An 18,066-nucleotide genomic window follows, 5' to 3' on the forward strand; every position below is an offset into this window, starting at 1 on the left:
AAGTATGGTTATAATTAACATCTTGTTCTGAATATATCTCAATGCCAGGCTGTCAGGCTATGAAGGATATATGGCTGAAGTCTGATCTGAGTAAGATGGCTAAGGTCTAGAATTAAATCCTGAGCAAATGCAAATAAAGATGAAAGTAATCTAAGGGGCTTTCCTAGCCGTCTCTGTCTGTGCCTTGTGTTTGTGTGTGTTCGTTCTTAAAGCTAACAAACAGTTTGTAGAACATTAGTGAGTAGATAACCATTAAAATGTTGGTGTTATTTAAAATTTGTGCACTTGAATAGATGCATTTAAAAATCATGTCACACTATTATTCAGAGTAATGTATAATATACTATACTCATTATTTTACCAGCATTTTTTCAGATACGGTAAAGTGGTCCGGGCAGATAGTAACCATATCTAGGAACTCTCAGGGTTTCTGCCCCAATCTCAAAGTCTCAGGGTGAAGAGGCAGATTCTCGGGGTCACACTGTCTGGAGGTCACTCCTTCCTATCCTACACTGCTGTGATCATATATAAATATCCCAATGCAGGGGATTTAATTAAGTGTTAATAAATAATAATATTAATTAAATACATTTTTAAATAATGACAAGTCTGGGTTTACACGAGGACAGGTCTTACAGCCATGTGGCTTACACATTTCAATGGGCTATTAAAGGGTTAATATTTTGAGAGTCCGAGTATCAGGTTATTTAGAAAGTTCCCAGGTATTATTAAGGCTACACGGCCACAATCTTTCAGTCGTTTGTGTTAAAATCCCATGAAGAGAAAGCACATCAGGTTTGAATGTGGAGTTCTAGACTAAATCTAAATCATAGATTTCCCAAGACATAAAGAATGCTGCCCTTCAACACCCTAAACGCAAATTCTTAATTTTAGGTAGATTGGGTATAGTGTTAGGCTTCACACACGCACTTACCTTTAGCAGGTACCCTAAAATTTAAGCAGCAGACAAATGCCTAGGCTGTTTTATTAGAAATCCCATCATGGCAATGGCGGGTCTCTGAGAATACTTGGATAAAGTAGACCATATATATGCACAAGACCTGATGAATGGTGGGCAAAATAGCAAATAATAAGAGAGCAGAGGATACTTGAGTTTTTTGTAATTATGTTATTTTGGTTCAAAGTACTCTTAAAGGGTAAATGTACCATTCTTTACCAGGTGTCTGAGTGCATGCATACCTATAGAAAGTGGTAAATTTACAGTTGTCTTAGTTTATACGGAATGGTAACTGGACTGTAGTCAGAAGATTTTTTGGGCATGATAATGGAGAACTAATTAGAATCTGACTTTGTTTTCACAGAAAACACTCTTAGATATCTTTCAAGCAGAGAACAAAACTAATATGGAAGTAATCAAATTCAGGTCACTCCGAGCTAACAAATTCTTGTGTGAAAGGCAGCAGATAGGAAACGTTTAGTTTTGAAAAGTATCTCAGTTTTCAGACAGCCTGGCATGGCCGCAAGCTGAGATCACAACAGAAATAATAACTTTAATTTATTAGGTTAGATTGGCATCCAATTGAAAATATCCATATGCCAAACAAAGAAGGGCTGTGATAAAATATATTTATTTTAATATCTAACTTTAATCTTGAAGCAGTTTTGACGAAGGCATGGCAGTACTTACAGAGAAACCAAGTTCTTCTGCATTTATTTGAATGCCTTCATATTTCTAGCATCACCCCAGAAAGGTATGATTTATAAAGGTGTTCCAGGTGCAAGAATGGGCAACAATTTACACATATTTACCACTGGGGCTACCCTTGGCCCAATCTCACTCACCATCTTTAACACTAAAAAAGGCGCTACTTGCCTTTAACACACAGCGCACCAAGATATGATGTCATACCACGTCGTGCCATATCTTAAAGGCACAAAGTGCCCTTTAATACAGTCAATGGAGGCTGTGGCAGCACAGCCTTCATAGCATTAATAGGCCTGTTTGTAGATCAAAGTTCTCCCTTTTAACTGGCCTATTGTGCAGCGGGACATCGGGAGCTTAATCACCCAAGAGGGCGACATGACCCCCCCCCCCCGCCAAACTGATATGTCCAAGTTCGTAGGGCATATTAAGTAACATTGCCTTTGTCAAAAGTTATCTATAACTCTCTTGGCTCTATAAATAATAAATAATAAAGATAAATTGCACATGTACATGTTTTTGTTTGTTAGGCATTTAGTGGGACTGCCTTTCTGGTCTAATAAAATCTCTTTTTTCCTCATTTCCTATGTTTGGTAACAAACATACTAAAATCTAACAAAACAATGTCTCACTCATACCTGATAACAAAATCAGGAGCATTATGGCCACTTCGAAGCTACCTATATCTTGTGTATGTTTTCAGGCTTAAAAGTTTGGTGGCAAAAACTCATCTCCCTAATCATATTTAACAAAAAAAAGTAGTAAATCACTTAAAGTGGGGGTACATCATGCTGTAGATATTCACATCAGCTTGGAATGGTAGAATAATTTAAAGCACAGTGAAGAACTAAACCGCATGGTGGACACATGTTAGGGTAATAATGACCTGGGGGCTGTGATACACAGTAGACACAATAGCATGAACAATTAGCTTCTGCTACAATGTGAATGAATACCAAATAGATGAAGTACAATACAATTACCTATTAATAATGTTAGTGCATTATAATTTATATTTGGCTTTACATAATAGCAGGTAACAGCAGGGTAAAAAGTGGCTGATTAATCAGCAAAATGATCTTAATGTCAGAGAATGAAATGTGACTCCATCATCCATAAGGTCTGAATGAATGAATTAATATGTGGATGAATTGTGTGTTATTTATAGCTACCCCCCCCCCCCCCAAAAATGGTTGTTTATAAATGATTTTTTTTTTATTGAAGGGAGGGATGCTTAATAAACAATATTGATTAATGCTTGTCCTTTATATTTGCAGAACCACACCATCAATGGCTGTGACGTGTGACTTTCTCCTATCCTGAATGCTGCATTGTTGAAGATAAAGTAAGTTGACAGATATGATTCAATATGTAATTTGTTGAAAAAATAAAAATTGTTCTGTAAAAATCATGTTTTTTTGGGGGGGTGGGGTGGGGGGGCCTTAACAGATTCTCACACCGGGCCCCTGAGCCTTCTAGTTACGCCCCTGCTAATCAATTAAGTGTTGCAGTTAAGAATAACTAGAACACTGAATGGTCTCTGTAGTTTGTTGCTAAGCGAATTTAAAGTAATGTACGTCCTACATTCTCTCATTGTGTAGATATTAAAGATGTTACAATTCAGTAAATCATTTCAGTATTTCATTGTATAAAATACAACAAGAGACAATATTTATGCCAGTAAAATGTGAATTCTAACAGCTGGCCTTTGGTTAATTAAACACAACGAAAGCTAAATTGAAATAGTTCTTTATCCTACCCATATGGCAAAAGGCTCAAAACACTGTATGTGTTGCATATGGTTCTTGTTTTAAGAGAGGACGATGGGATACACTCTTTACTTATTGACTTGTACATAGAGGGAGAAGTAAAATGATTTTACAATATTAAGTCTCGATTTAGACAATGTTATACATCAGAACAAGTTCTGCCTTTCACAAACTGTTTAATTGCTAAAAAAAAAGAAACAAATTAAAAACTAAACTAAAATAAAAAAGCCTTCTTTCTCAGTAGTGGAATTTAGTCCCTGAATGGAGGGATTTTCGTGATGTAGAAGAATTGAACATGCACTGGGGATTAGGACACCTAAAAGTTTAAGGGATGAGGAACCATGTAGCCCATTGCTTGAGAGGCCAAGGAACTGGGCACCATCTGATCCAGGATTGTGGCTACTGGAGCATAAGTACCCTCTAGCCCAATTCTGGACATAGTATGGAATGAGAATAGGAATGTGTACTGACCATACCCCACTTAGCTCCATTACTTCATATACCCATTCCCCTACTCATAGTGAGGCAACTCATTGTAAGTTCTGATTTTTATAAACTGACGCTCTCAGTTCACCTGTTTTAGTTAAATATAGATTCCCTTTTTTAGAGCATTTTATGGAATCCCTCTGAATTGCTGAAATGCTGAATAAAGTTTGAAACTTAAAAAGACAAACAATTCTCAAAACACAACATAATCCTGGAGGCCTTTAAGGCACCCCAGCTACCAGCACTTATATATTACACACACACGAAAAGAATGCATGCTTGTCCGTTTAGGTTTTCTACCAACGCTACCTGGCATAAACCACTGTCACCAGACAGGTAACCACATGCAGGTCTCTAGATTCGGGACTAGCGAGTTGAGATTCTGGTCTTCAGCCCCAGTAACCCCCCCTAGCGACACTACTGTATTGTACTCCTATTGTAGCAATATGGTGAAAACTATAAATGTCCTAGAAAACAGAGCACATCGGGTTCAACTCCCTGTAAGACATATATGGATCAGTTTAGTAAAGTAAAGTAGAGTCCATAAATGGACACTCCAGCCATCATATACGGTGTCCCCTTTAAATGAACACGCTTCACCCTTTGTAAATGCATAGAGGAATTCAGCAGAATCCCTATTATGCAAAAAAAAAGAACTTCCATTCTTTTTAAAAGGAGTGCTTTCCTGACCGTGATTGGCTACTTTAAAAACCTAAAACAGGCGTGAATACTGGACTACGGCAGTGTAGTATAGCTCTAGAACTGCAGCTTCTCCTAAAGGAAGTTTTTTTTATTTCTTTCAGCAAATTAATGCATATTAGAAAGTATCTTATTATAATTTTTTGTTCCTAGGGTTGCACAGAAGGCACTAGGATGTCCATTTTTAGGGCGACTGACACGCTGGCTTTCCCATATAACCCATATATTTCCATATATTCCCATATATGCCCTAATTATTGGATCACAAGTTGATTATAACGGTTAAAGAACTGATTAGATATCAGAGATTTTGTCCGCCACTTGTGAATTTATCATAAGAACGTTTTCAGTTGTAAATTAAACTGAATATTATTGAACATTATGTGCCACAAACCTCCAGCGTTTGAGCAAGATGTAAGGGGGAGGTTAGGATTGCCCCCCACAACTACTGTAATGACCAGGTTTGGGTCCTGGTGTAAGCTGAGACTGAAATTTCAAAAACTACATATTTATTAACTGAATATGTATATTCAAAAGTTAATTTGCAGTTGTGTCAGGTTGCTTGCAATTATATATGTGGGTTTTATGTGAACGGAAAACTCACACACTGCTTATTATTTATAATTAGGCTTCTTTTAGACTTGCTACTGCATAATTCTAAATTTTAAATAAGAATACTGTTTTCGTCTTCTTATATTTCAATGGGTAAATTACAATGTGCTTTGGGGGACCCAAATTAATATTTTTTTAAGTGGATCACACACATAGTTTGCTTCCCTGATTACAGAAAGAAATGCAATTATTAAGGATTTTTATTCGCTAAACTAAAAGGCAAATTATATTTCAAAATAGCAAGTTTTTTTTAAATAGTTTAAATACAGCCATTGGTAAAACCAATGTAATTAAAAAAATATCCACTCATTTATTTTATTGAATATCACCTTTGAGCCTTTCAGTGCCAAGTACCTCTACCCACTATATATATATATATATATATATATACACATCCATTTATTTAAATATGTTTATTTTTTGTGTTTTTAAATTAAAAAAGGTTGATATGTCTTTGTTGACCATAACTCCCATTACACTCAGTACGCATGGTAATATGGGTGATGGTAGTTGTAGTCCTCTAAAGCAAGTAAAAAAAAAGGTGCAACAAATGTGCATACTTATAAGTATTTATTTTTAACTTCAATTTGTGTACATGTACAATTTATTAAGGGAGTTGGGGCTTTTAAGAAAATAATTTTAGTTACTTTTACTATCTGATTTGCCATTAGTGGAACACATTTTTATACTCATATCCTGTAATAGCTTCTAAGCACTGAAACCGAAATAACATGCTGGTTTTAATACATCAATCAATTTAGTCTAGTGACTTACCATAATAATATGCAAATATTATATAAATATATATATATATATATATATATGAGCAGTATATATATATATATGAGCATATGCAAATCTCCTAAGTGTTCCCGTTCACACGGAGCCCTTCTGCTTTTCTATTCTCCCCTGACATCCCCTTTTTTTTAAACAGATATTAAGAGTGGAAATACCCCAGTGGGTCTGATTCCCAGGGCAGTTTGTCTGAAGACAAAGACGGCTTTTGGTGGGAATGGTATTTTTGGGTTGACTACCACCACTTCCCAATGGTTGTGGGCCTGTCCCTCCTTGGAGGAAAGCCAGTAATGCCTTGGATTTCATGCAGGGAGCCATGCAGGGAAGACCCAAGTTTCCACTGGCCTTCTGACTGAGAAGGAGTGGGAATGTTTTGGGCTCCCCAGGCGCTGTTAGGAGAATTGAAGACCTTCTTGTGCCCTTCTTGTGGGACTGTTAGCTGGAGTTGGAGAGGGAAGGAGACTAGGGCTTAATCCACTGTGGCTCGGCATTTGTTTGTGTCGCTTGGACGTCATGTCTTTTGTTCTCTTTGGAAATTGGAGCATTAAACTTAAGACTTTGATAAAAATATCCATCAATAGGACACAATGAAACTTAAAAAAGCTTTGACCATACCTCTAGCCACCATAAAGCAAACGTGTCCCTATTTGGACTTTTTTTGATGTTTTTAGTGGAAACATTACGGTTATATACCTTTAGACAAACAGCTTGGTGTGTTTGAGCATTGCTTGTGCATGGATGATGAATGCACAATTTGTGGAATGTACTTCTTTCTTGTGTATATATTCTGTTATTGTAATTTCAGCTGTCAGAAAATCATGACAAATATTTTGGTGATCATTCGTCAAAACCTAGGGCCTGTATAACATCAGCCTATTTATGAGGGAGGTCGCACGGCTTCCAGCTTATTCTACTATAAGGGTCAAATGCAAATCAGATATGCCGTTGTGATGCTTTGCAGGTGAGAAAATGAATATCGATCGCAAAGGGGAAAGATAAATGTGGCAACATAGTTTCTTGTAACAAACAGTTGAAAATCAAGTGATGTACCTCAGAAACTATGGATGCCCGCATGTACGTTCTAATCTGGAAACACATTTGACTTTATAATTTATGATTTAGTTTACACCTCGTGAAGATATTTATCGTGGAACACTGTGAAAAGTCGATGGTGCGCTAACAACATCTGAAAACCATGGCATATGGTTTACCACCTGCAGGAAACCAAGCAAGATTTTTATTTATAGGGCTTAACGGTCGTGGATTATTTTTTTTTTTACTGATTGAACAGAAGTGTATTTTAAAATACACAGAGCGGGAAAAAGAAGCTATAACAATGTAGAACATATATTAAACCACCTATAATTGCCAATCACTCGGAGAGTTAGCTACATTACGAAGCAAGGAGATCGTCAAAGTGACTTGTAAGCAATAACTCAATGTTGTAAAATTGGTGGTAAGTATGGTTTCTGTTTGTTAGGTGCTGTTTAAACCAGAAAGGAACGCCTAACGCCTTAAAAAATATATAACACTTTGCACCCCTACCATCCTCCCTTTATGCAAACCTTTTTATGTTAGTACAAAACGGCAGCATTATACTCAATGCTTACTCTAGAAGTGCTGATAGGGTATAATTGGCCTGCGAACTCTACGGGTTTGACCGAGTGTCTAAAGCCATACTAAACACGTTTCCTCCGGCTCACTTTCTTCTTTCTTCGGGCAGGGGAGTGGAGTTTGGCCACCCAAGCTCTCTGCCACTTTTCCTCTTACTCCCTGCCCACTTAAGATTGTCTATTAGTCTATTGTCAACCTAAGATCATGTTATGTAGCCTAAATTGCTTGTCACTCAATACCTCAATGGCTGTATGAAGAAATAATAGTAAAATGCATCCGAAATATTTTTTTTTTTATGTAGCTCTTCAAATCAAGGCAACCCAGGGCGTAATTGACCCACTGACCCTTTGACAGCCCTCCCCTGAACTCCCACACCATATGTAACATCAAGTGAGTTAACTGTCTACAGCTTTATAATCTATAATCGTATAAGATTGTAAATGGGGCTCTTTAATACCTTGATAATCAAAACGAAGAACATTTGCATACCTCCCAGAATTACCTTTAGCACCCTGGACAAAGTATGTCGCTTATGCTTCCTCTCTACGTTTTAACATTGAAGAGAATCTATTGACACAAATATTTGCACCAAAATAAAGATGTTTTCCCTTTAGTGGCACAAAGTGTGAAGGTGTGGCGGCATATTGATGACAGTCTGATCTTCCCTTTGTCAGTAATGCTGCCTCCAAGCTGATTATAGCACCAAACATCACTGAGAGGGTTTTAATGCCCCAACAGCAGGATGGATCCATTATAGTGATAAAGACCCTATCTAATTTTTATAGACTGTGCTGTGATGAACCCACTGCAGTTGATCATACTATCTATGCTCACGGAATCATGGCTCCAGAGCCCTGCTTCCTTTTGGCTGTGTGATAAGGAAGCAAGGAGGTCACGGAAAGAAAAAAAGGAAAACAAAGTCTCCTTCAAAAGATTAAAAAAAGAAATTATAATTTCAAGAAATGGCATGAAAAGTCTGATGATCATGATGTCATCAAGAGTAAACACTTAGTTACAAAAGAGATTCCTGGGGCCTACAAAAGCTTTTAGGGAGTCTCTAGTAATGATATTCCGCTCTCTCATAAAGAGCACGGCAAAAAAAGTTGGAACAATAATAAAAAATTTAATATACTGTTTTGTACCTTTGCAACAAAAGATTCAGTTTGTACCTCAATATGGTCACCATTATTGGAAAAGGAGCTACCCTTTTTTTTTTCAACTAATGACTAATGACTAAGGCAGTGTGGGAGCCGCTTTCTGAAACCAGGCTCCTGCAGGATTCAAAAGGTGTTTAACTACATTTGGACTACTTTGCCAGATCTGCAAGCTAGTTTATTAATTCATATTTTGATTAATTTTGTATGTTTTCCTGTATATGCACCAAAGATGTATTTTGGGGACATTGTTTCTTTTTTTGGCCAAATGTTGGTATTTACCTTTTCAACTGCCTCTTTAAATGTAAAAAGAGGTAAGACAACCTTCTTTAACAAAGGGTTAATAATAAGGCCATATATGGTGACCCAAATCTCTCATCAAATTTAACTCTTGAATCACACAACCTTACTATTAAAGACATGTAACGTTAGCTAATAGAGATACCGTGTAGCAGGAATAATATGTCAAGTGCACGGGGTGAACTATTTTACTCAGATAAACAGGATATTGCAAACATTTTACACAACTGGTAGATACAATGAGGACGTGTAGATAAGGTGGATTCTGGGAAATTAAAGAAGGAAAAACAACCTGGTTGATGAAGATATCTTGTAAGCTTAGGAGAATACACTACAAGGATAACAAGAATATAAAGCCCAACTTGTTACATTCTGTTTACATATTGTACACATGCTACAAAATATGAGGGTGTTATATAAATGAATTAATAGTAATAATGATAATAATAGAGACAGCGTGATAATATAATTTGTTTGTATAACACTATATTAGTTTGTAAAATAAATAATAATAATAAAATAGGTATGCACACATATATGTATAAAACATTAAAAACGTTAAAAGATACACAAAAGGCTACACTCAGGACTGCTGGTTAACCCCTTCTCTGGAAGGCTCCCCTACTACCTGTGAGCCTCGCTCACCAGCCCCATATTAGCTGCCCCTCACTTCTAAAAGCAAGCAGGTCGAGGCGCGTTCTCTTCCAGACCTCCTCACATGTGGAATAACCTGCCAGACCCCGTCAAATCATCGAATAGCCTAAAATCCCTCAAAATGAGCATCTCCCAGCATCTAAAAGCAGAATGTACCTGTTGATGACAAACTCCTATTACACTGTACACGCCTATTGCTGTTGTCCCTTATTTTGAATTAATAACTGTATCCCCTGTGTAAAACACTTGCTAAATAAATTAAAAAAAAAATGACACTCCCACAATTGTGTTTAATGTGTACGATTTTGGGGCAGATTGTAGAGTTTTTAGCAAATAAAGATTAAGTTATCTTCTCTGTGGTTTAATAAGGGTTAAATGTGCTTGTGTTTTACCACGTTCACTGCCACAATGAATACGATGCCAAGTGGTGTCAGGGTTACAGACAACTTGGTGACATTGCTCAACTTGTCACTAACTGCTGAAAAGAGGAAGTTGGCAACCCGGAAGGGGATATGAGAGTTGCAGCGTCTTCTATATGTGAAATATTCCATGTAAAGCAGATATAGCTTAAGCATTTTTCTACTCCGCTACAGATACCGATCAACTCATATCTTACAAAAATACCATTGCAAGGCTAGTCATTTTCTGCTAATACTGAAATCTGCGATATCACTGCTTAGATCATTGGTTCAGAGCCGTAATCGTTTACATATCGGCCTTCAAGAGGTGTTTATCGTATTAATTCTGCATCACATGACACACCTAGGCAATATTATTTAATATTTTTCATGCCGGAGGAGATGTTTAAAGCAAAACACTGCCCATTTATCTAACATGTCATCTAATATTTCCGTCTCATCCCTCAGACTTTCGGCACATGTTTTGCACACCTCCCAACAGTTCTGTTTTTCCCAGGACGGTCATGATTTTTAGGCAGTATCCCCCTGTGCGGGTAGCTGTGCCACTGCCCCACATTTGCAGGCAAGAGGGAATCATGGGCCGGTTGAGGATATCTTGTGATCTCCCAGGTGACCAAGGTTGCATGGTGGCTATTCAGGTATGGCGGTTGGTGGCTATGACCACTTCTGGGTCACAACCCTGTCTCTTCCTGCCTCTTGTCCATAACACAGGTCTCCTAATTTGGATGCCTGAGGCATTTTGCGATGTTTATGTCCCACACAGTAGTCTCTATGCCAATGATTACTCGGTATAAGAATTTCTTGCAATGCTGACACTCGGTGAGGGACCTTTATCAATGAGTTTGCAGAAGAGCTGAAGTTTCAACTTCCTGATGCATTATGACGGATCAGCCCTTCTTGCAGGGGAAGCTCACTGGGCTGGGCTTTCATAATCAAATCTCCGGCCAATTCACCAATCAAGGTGCATCTGGCTTGAAAAATTCCGTAAACCCCAACCTAAATGTTTTGACGGTTTTAATTTAAGTCTTCGCCTTACAAGATCTAATAAATATCCTGTCCTTAAGTTATCTCCATTTTCTTCACTCTATGCTTACGAAGGATGCCTGAACCAATCAAGAACAAGCAGCAGCTATACAATCGGGGAGAGATAACTCGATGGAGAGGGATAATCAATTACATGCTAGGGATAGAAAGTTAAAATGACTTATCCCTTGGTATATACATATTGAATAATAAAAACAACAAAATTAATACGTTATATGCCTTTATCAGGGTTTATTTAGTTAAATAAGTGAAAAATGGTAGATTGGTATACATTTCCTCCTTAAGAACTCAGAAAGGGTTGAATTATGAGGATTACTTAACAAAATAAAAATGATCATATCTTTTTTCGGAGAACACGCTCACCCTACAAATTTTTTCCTCGGTTTCACACAGGAAGGAGAGGCTGAGAAAGAAACATTTTCCTTATGACTAAAACCCCAATATTCTAAACAACGGTGCTAATGTTTTTATGGTGTTGTTATTATTAGTGGTGTCAGTCTGGGGGATCCTTATGATAAAGGTGGCTGTTCATCGTGATCGTAAGATCATATAAAATTTGTATTGATGATTAAAATATAGTATTTCATGCTGTTTGGATAAAAAATGGAAAAACATTTTGGGGGCAAGTCTTATAGAGAATATTAAAGGCTTTATATCATGACATTTAGATACATATATTTAAGTCTCATAGAATGTGTCAGTATAACATGTATATATACTTTTTCAACTTTTGTTATTGTGTCATTGACTAATATTTTCAGTATTATCCTGAAAACCTGGTTTATTTAGCACTGATTCATGGAGACATGGACACCAATGGAGACAACAGAAAGGAGTTCATTGCGTTCTACCCAAATCCATTTTGGCTTTTGTCAGTTCTTGCCAGCGATTATTTTGAAGGTTCCCCCTCAGACTTCTATGTAAATTGGCCCTTTTCTTGCCTTCACCCGACTCACTTCAGTTATGGATATCTTGGGTAAGTTGAACTTTAATTACCTTTTTCAACTTTAGTTGTCTATGTAAATTATTTTTTGCTTTACACTGCTTTATTTTTATTAACCAAAATTAGACATTTGATATTATTTTGGAGTAAGGTTCATCAAAACTAGGCAACAGAATCTGGAATCTCTCTCTTGTGTCTAATGGATATGTCAGAATGGGTGTATCAACTATATGTCATGTGTCTACTTGTAAAGTCTTGAGATTTTTGGAAACATCTGATGTCAGTGGGCAGACACGGCCTATTTTTATCCGCTTTTATGCCCGTCAGCACTTTTGTGGGAATTATTGAGGCAGTAGATATTAAAAAAACTTGCAAATCTATGTTTTTCCCACCTCTGCATACTGTGTTTTGAAGATAGAACTACTTCTTTTTAAAAGTAATCAGAATTCATTTTTTTGGAAAGGTTTGGATTGTCTAAGAAAAAACGCACCACCAACGCTGCACAACAAGATGTGGTCTATAAATGTGGGCATTATTTAGAAAAGTGTTAACGCTCATAAAAACCACAACGGACCCAAATTGTATTATCTTTCAAAAATCTTAATACATTTACTTCCTGTGTTCACGTATGTAGGCAGATACTTCTCGTTCCGAATGCTGCAAATCAACTTCTACGCTTGTTGTGTTATTTCATCATCTGTTAACAATTATCGAAATGTGTGTACTGTAGAATTGCTGGGGTCTGATTATAATGCGATCAGCAGTTAAAACGTTTTTTCCCTTAGTACGCTATAGTAGAACATTATTCTGTTTGAGTCACAGCTATATTGTTGGCTTCTAGGGGCGATATCATATGCGGGGTGATCCTTAAGAATGAGTATGCGCAAAAAGGGTAATCTGAAGTTCATTTTTTTTTTACTATTCATACCCAATATAGGGTAGTTTGCCACTATTATGCATTATAAACGTTTTATGTTAAAAAGTAGAAATATTCCATATCTGTAATATTTTCACTGCTGTGGTAGAACACCTGAACTTTCTATAAAGCAGACATAGCACTGGCTGCGTCCAACATAATATCATAGCTAAAAAGAAAGCTTGTAGAATATACATTCAACAAAAAAGCATAAGGTGCTACACCGATGCATAATAACATAGAAAGATAGAATCTGATGGCAGATAAGAACCATTTGGCCCATCTAGTCTTCCACGTTTTTCTGATGTAAAGACACAGAACCTAATCAGTTCCTTGTCTTAGATTCAGGATAGCTTTAAGCCTCTTGTGTGCATCTTTAAATTACATCACTGGATTATCCTCTAGCCTTTCTGCTGGTAGGCTGATCCGTTTATCTACTACCCTTTCAGTTAAATGAAAACACAAGCTACCACAAGCAAATCAACAACATTATGATAACCAAACGATTTGTGAGAGACCTGCTTTAATGCTTAAATATAGCAATACCACCTCATGTTATATATTGGCAAACATATTAGTTATTACCTCTGAGTTTTGTTGACTCCTTCTTGAAGATGATGTGAATTAAAGGTTCTGCAAATCGCTGTCACCTTTCTTACACGAGACCATGAGGCTCTGAGTGCTTACTGAACATGTGCAACTTCCCCATGAATTCATATACATTCTCCCGCTGTGGAAGGAAGGAAGTGGTTTGTTCAGTCTCTTAGGTATGATGCTATGTGTTTCATGTTGTACGTGGGCAGTGAACAAACTACAGGGACCCACTAGGTATGGCAGCCGAACCCCCACAGTGCTGTCTTTACCATGCATGGCAGCCTTGTGTTTATGGTTTGGCCACTTTACAGATCCATGATCAGACCTCATCTAGGGTGTTGTGTACAGTTTTGGAGACCCCATCTCCAAAAGGGATATTGATATTCTAGAGAAAGTTCAGAGGAGGGCTTCTTAAAATGGTGAATGTTTTGCAGGATAAAGATTATCAGGAAAGACTAAGGAATCTTTGAAGGAGAGAAGAGAGGAGATGTGATAGAAAGATAGATCGGTGTATGTGTGCCATAGTGCATGTTGGGGGCACAGACAAGTTGTTTGGGGCAAAGATGGCACAGATAAGCTATTTTCAGGCACTTATAAGCTGCTTGGGTCAGAGATGGCACTCACATGCTGTTTGGGGGAAAAGAAGGCACTCACAAGCTGTTTGGGGGGCAAAGGTGACAGTGTGGGACATGTTGCTTGGTGAAATTGGGGCCCTGGGGCAATTTTTGCACTGGGGACAAGTGGTTTCTGGTTATGCTCTTGATTAAATTTATTGAGTGGGTGGTAGAAAAGTGCAACAGCCTACTGACAGAAGTGGTAGAGGTTAATACAGTGAGGGAATTTAAGCATGCATGGGATAGGCTTATGGAAACTAAGAAACTGAAACTAAGAAGGTTTGAGTCGTTACACCAGAAGAAACAAGCAGACTAGGCAAGTTGAATGGGAAACTGGGAAAATGGAAAGTTGTACATTTTATTGTAAACTATGATGTTCTGATTAACAAACACCAATGTAACATGTGACTGAGAAAGTTGTATGGACACTTTGAAAACGGTTAGGTCCATGTATTCCATGCAAAAAAAAAAATGTTCACATTCCTCCTGTGGACAGCTCCTAGAGTCTCCATTCAGGGGTTTCCACCAAAACACTTGGGGCTTCAGCCCCCGAATCTTTGCTAAAAAGAGGAAGACTATTCAACAAAGAAATAGTTTATTCCTGAAGCTGGATAACTAATGTGTTAATGCAAAGCATTAATGAAAATTGATTGTTTTCTTAACATTGACAAATTTGCAAATTAAATGTCTCATAAATCATTTAAAGGCCTCATGGAATATGAATAGAGTGCCTTTTAGGTCTGCAACATGAAAATATTACCAAGCAAGAAAATACTGTGAGGTATTAGATCATTGACCCAAATGTTGACACAATGTTAATGTGAGCCTTGAGATTTGTATACCTTTTTGTTGACAATATTGTTGTGTGTTACAACTTGTTCTGATGTAAAAGCAGGGTTGATGACATCAAAAAACACTAATAAAAATTTTTGCGTAGTTCCTAAGTAATTATGTTCAGAATTTATGTGTTTATGTTAAAACTATTTCTAATGAACATTACGCATTCATTATTGCAATGCATTCTAATTTAGAATGCTGACATGCAAAATACCTACTGCTGTAAAAACACATTTTAACAAAGGGAATGAATAAAAACTCATAAAAGGAGCAGAAAATTTAAATACAGCAAAAATGTTTCAAGTAGTGATTTAAAGGCTTAAGATCAGATGACCCCTAGGGGCAATTGATGCTTGCCACCCCTCACCTGAAGGTGTGTGTGGATAGACGTCCGTAGAAAGGCACCCTTTTAAGATGAAACCATTTTTTATGCTCAATTTAAAAAAAAAACCATAAAACATTAATACTTGGATTATAATGGTCTTTGCATCCATCTTTAATTTTAATAATGCGTTAGTGATAAACAGATTGTTTTGATTTTGAAAAAAAAAGCTAAATAAAATGAATGCATATTTTTAAATTTTCTGAAATAAAGACATCTTCGAATGCACAACACATAAAAATGTGAACCATTCTGTTTCTGGAAAATATCCCAAATGGCCAAAAGCCATTAAGTAACGATTGGCATTTCAGTTGCAGACATAATTTCCATGCCATTGATATTCTTTTCTTGTACATGATCTGCTGCCAATGATAACACAGAAGGCGACGAGGCAGGCAATGACATTCTGAGTATAGCTGCTGCATAACACTGTTTTATTTGTTCAGAAAAAAGGTACCTACTGAAGAACATATTTTTAGCAGGCCAACGTGGAAAGTTCACACTCAGAGGTGACTTCTGTTGTCTTTAAGAAAAAAACAGGTCACCTTCGGAAATGTGAACTATGGTCATGCTTAAGAGCGCCCTCTTGTGGACTATGTGCATGTAACCGGTACACAATCTAAAATAACATATTTGGACTCATTTGTTATACCAAAACCAGAGATTCCTGATCTAGTTACAAAAGAAAGAGCAAACAGGTTTCTTCCAAGAAAGTTGTGGTTTTTAGCGCTTTGACCTCCCTATTCATTAAAGGGGCAACACTGGCAGGTTTCTCCAACAGAAGAGCTGTTGATGGGTGCGGAGACCGACTAAATCTCACTGGTTTAACTAAATATTATACAGGGCCAGCCAAGGCCTTTCTGCGTGAGAAGTTTCCTGGGGTTAGACATTCATAATGTATAGGGAAGTTTAACCCGCAGCTCTCCGGTCAACTGTCCCTTTAGTGAATACACCCATTAAAGTGTACCGGTCGGCCCAGGCGGCATCCATGTTACGTGGTCCGGTGGTAGTAGTGTGTCAGCTTACACAGTGGTGTACCTAAAGTATTTGGCACCGGGGGTGGATCCTTTATGTGGCACCCCCACACACACCCACAAAAAATGAATGTTGGCCAGAATATGTATTTCACAATTTTTTATCTGCCAACTGGAAAAAAAATTGGAATCTGGAAAAATAAATTATTAACTCAAATAAAAAAATTAAATAAGTTTAAATAAATAACATTTTTCTGCAGAATGCCCCAATGCATTTGAAAACTCACCTAGGCATTAAAGTAATAACCTGGCAACCTGAAAGCAACAACCTGACAATTGTCAAATGGCAGATACATTTTTACTCAACAGCGTAATCAAAGTTTTGAGATGCCAGTGGGAGAGTATGTGGTAATGGTCACTTTAAGTGAAAGTAGCAGGAAATACAATATAACAAGACCCATGATTATATGTAATTATGTTTGCAGAAACATTGCAGAGCTACTACTTCAGCTTACTTAAAAAAAAACGTGGAAATGTCAAATAAAACATGTTTGGGCAACATCGCAGTCAGTGACGTTATAAAAGAAACAGCATGAGTTATGCACAATGTATACAGGCATAATACACTTCAAAGCAATGGCTAATTACAGGTTTAGCTTCTGTTGCAGTGTCGCTATAAGATTAAGAACCACTGTGCTAAGAACAAATGAATTACTGGAATGGATATTACTGTTTCAATGTAACATGTGGTGTCTCTTTCTAAGAACAGAAAACACTGAATTATCTAAACCTTATATAAAAAATATCAAAACCATAAAGAGCTGTAATATTTTTCTTGGGAGTAGGGTGTATTTATAGATTTGTTGCAAGCTGAGTTGTCATAGTCAAGAGATCATGCTCTGAAAGAATGGACATTTTACTGATGACAGTGGCAAATTCTAGCGAAGGTGTTCTAGGTACGTCCGTATGGGCAGCGGACCCTCAGCTGCATAACTAGGAGCCTATTCCCCTGTTGGATGATCAGGCTTCCAGTAGCATCAACGCTTAATGGGTTGGTTATAGGGGAGATCACCATTCTCCCCAACAGACCCATTGACACAGCCGCCATTGTTTTCTTCTGCCTGGCGCTGTGCATCCTTAAAAAGTTGAGAGCTAGAATAGGATGCCATATCCAGATGCCCAGTAGTAAAGGCAATCTGCTACTCTATGGGGCGGTTGGGTAGATCAGACCTTTGTAAGGGGCCCAAATACTCTATTGAGAACTGTACTTAACAACACATTCTTCATAGTGACCTTATTCCATGTCATGAATACAGCTCATGGAATATGATGTCATATCTCGGCACACAACAGTGGACAGTGGCTGCTGAGGGAAAGGGTAGTGAACAGCTGGGGCACTGCCCTGGCATTTGCCTAGGGCCGCGACCAGCCCAGACACGTTTCTGCTACAAAATAATGGTTGTTTTTTTTAAATTAATATGTTCTTTATTTGATGATTTGAGGGGCAGTGGTCTACAAGATTTTTTTTCTTTTTTTGGGGGATGTTTAAGGTGCTTAGAATAACAAGAGCCTTAGACAATATATGCCTCATAACTCC

The sequence above is a fragment of the Sceloporus occidentalis genome, unplaced genomic scaffold, assembly GCF_023333645.1.
Source record: "Sceloporus occidentalis isolate IW3139 unplaced genomic scaffold, rSceOcc1.0.p SCAF_63, whole genome shotgun sequence".
Taxonomy (NCBI): domain Eukaryota; kingdom Metazoa; phylum Chordata; class Lepidosauria; order Squamata; family Phrynosomatidae; genus Sceloporus; species Sceloporus occidentalis.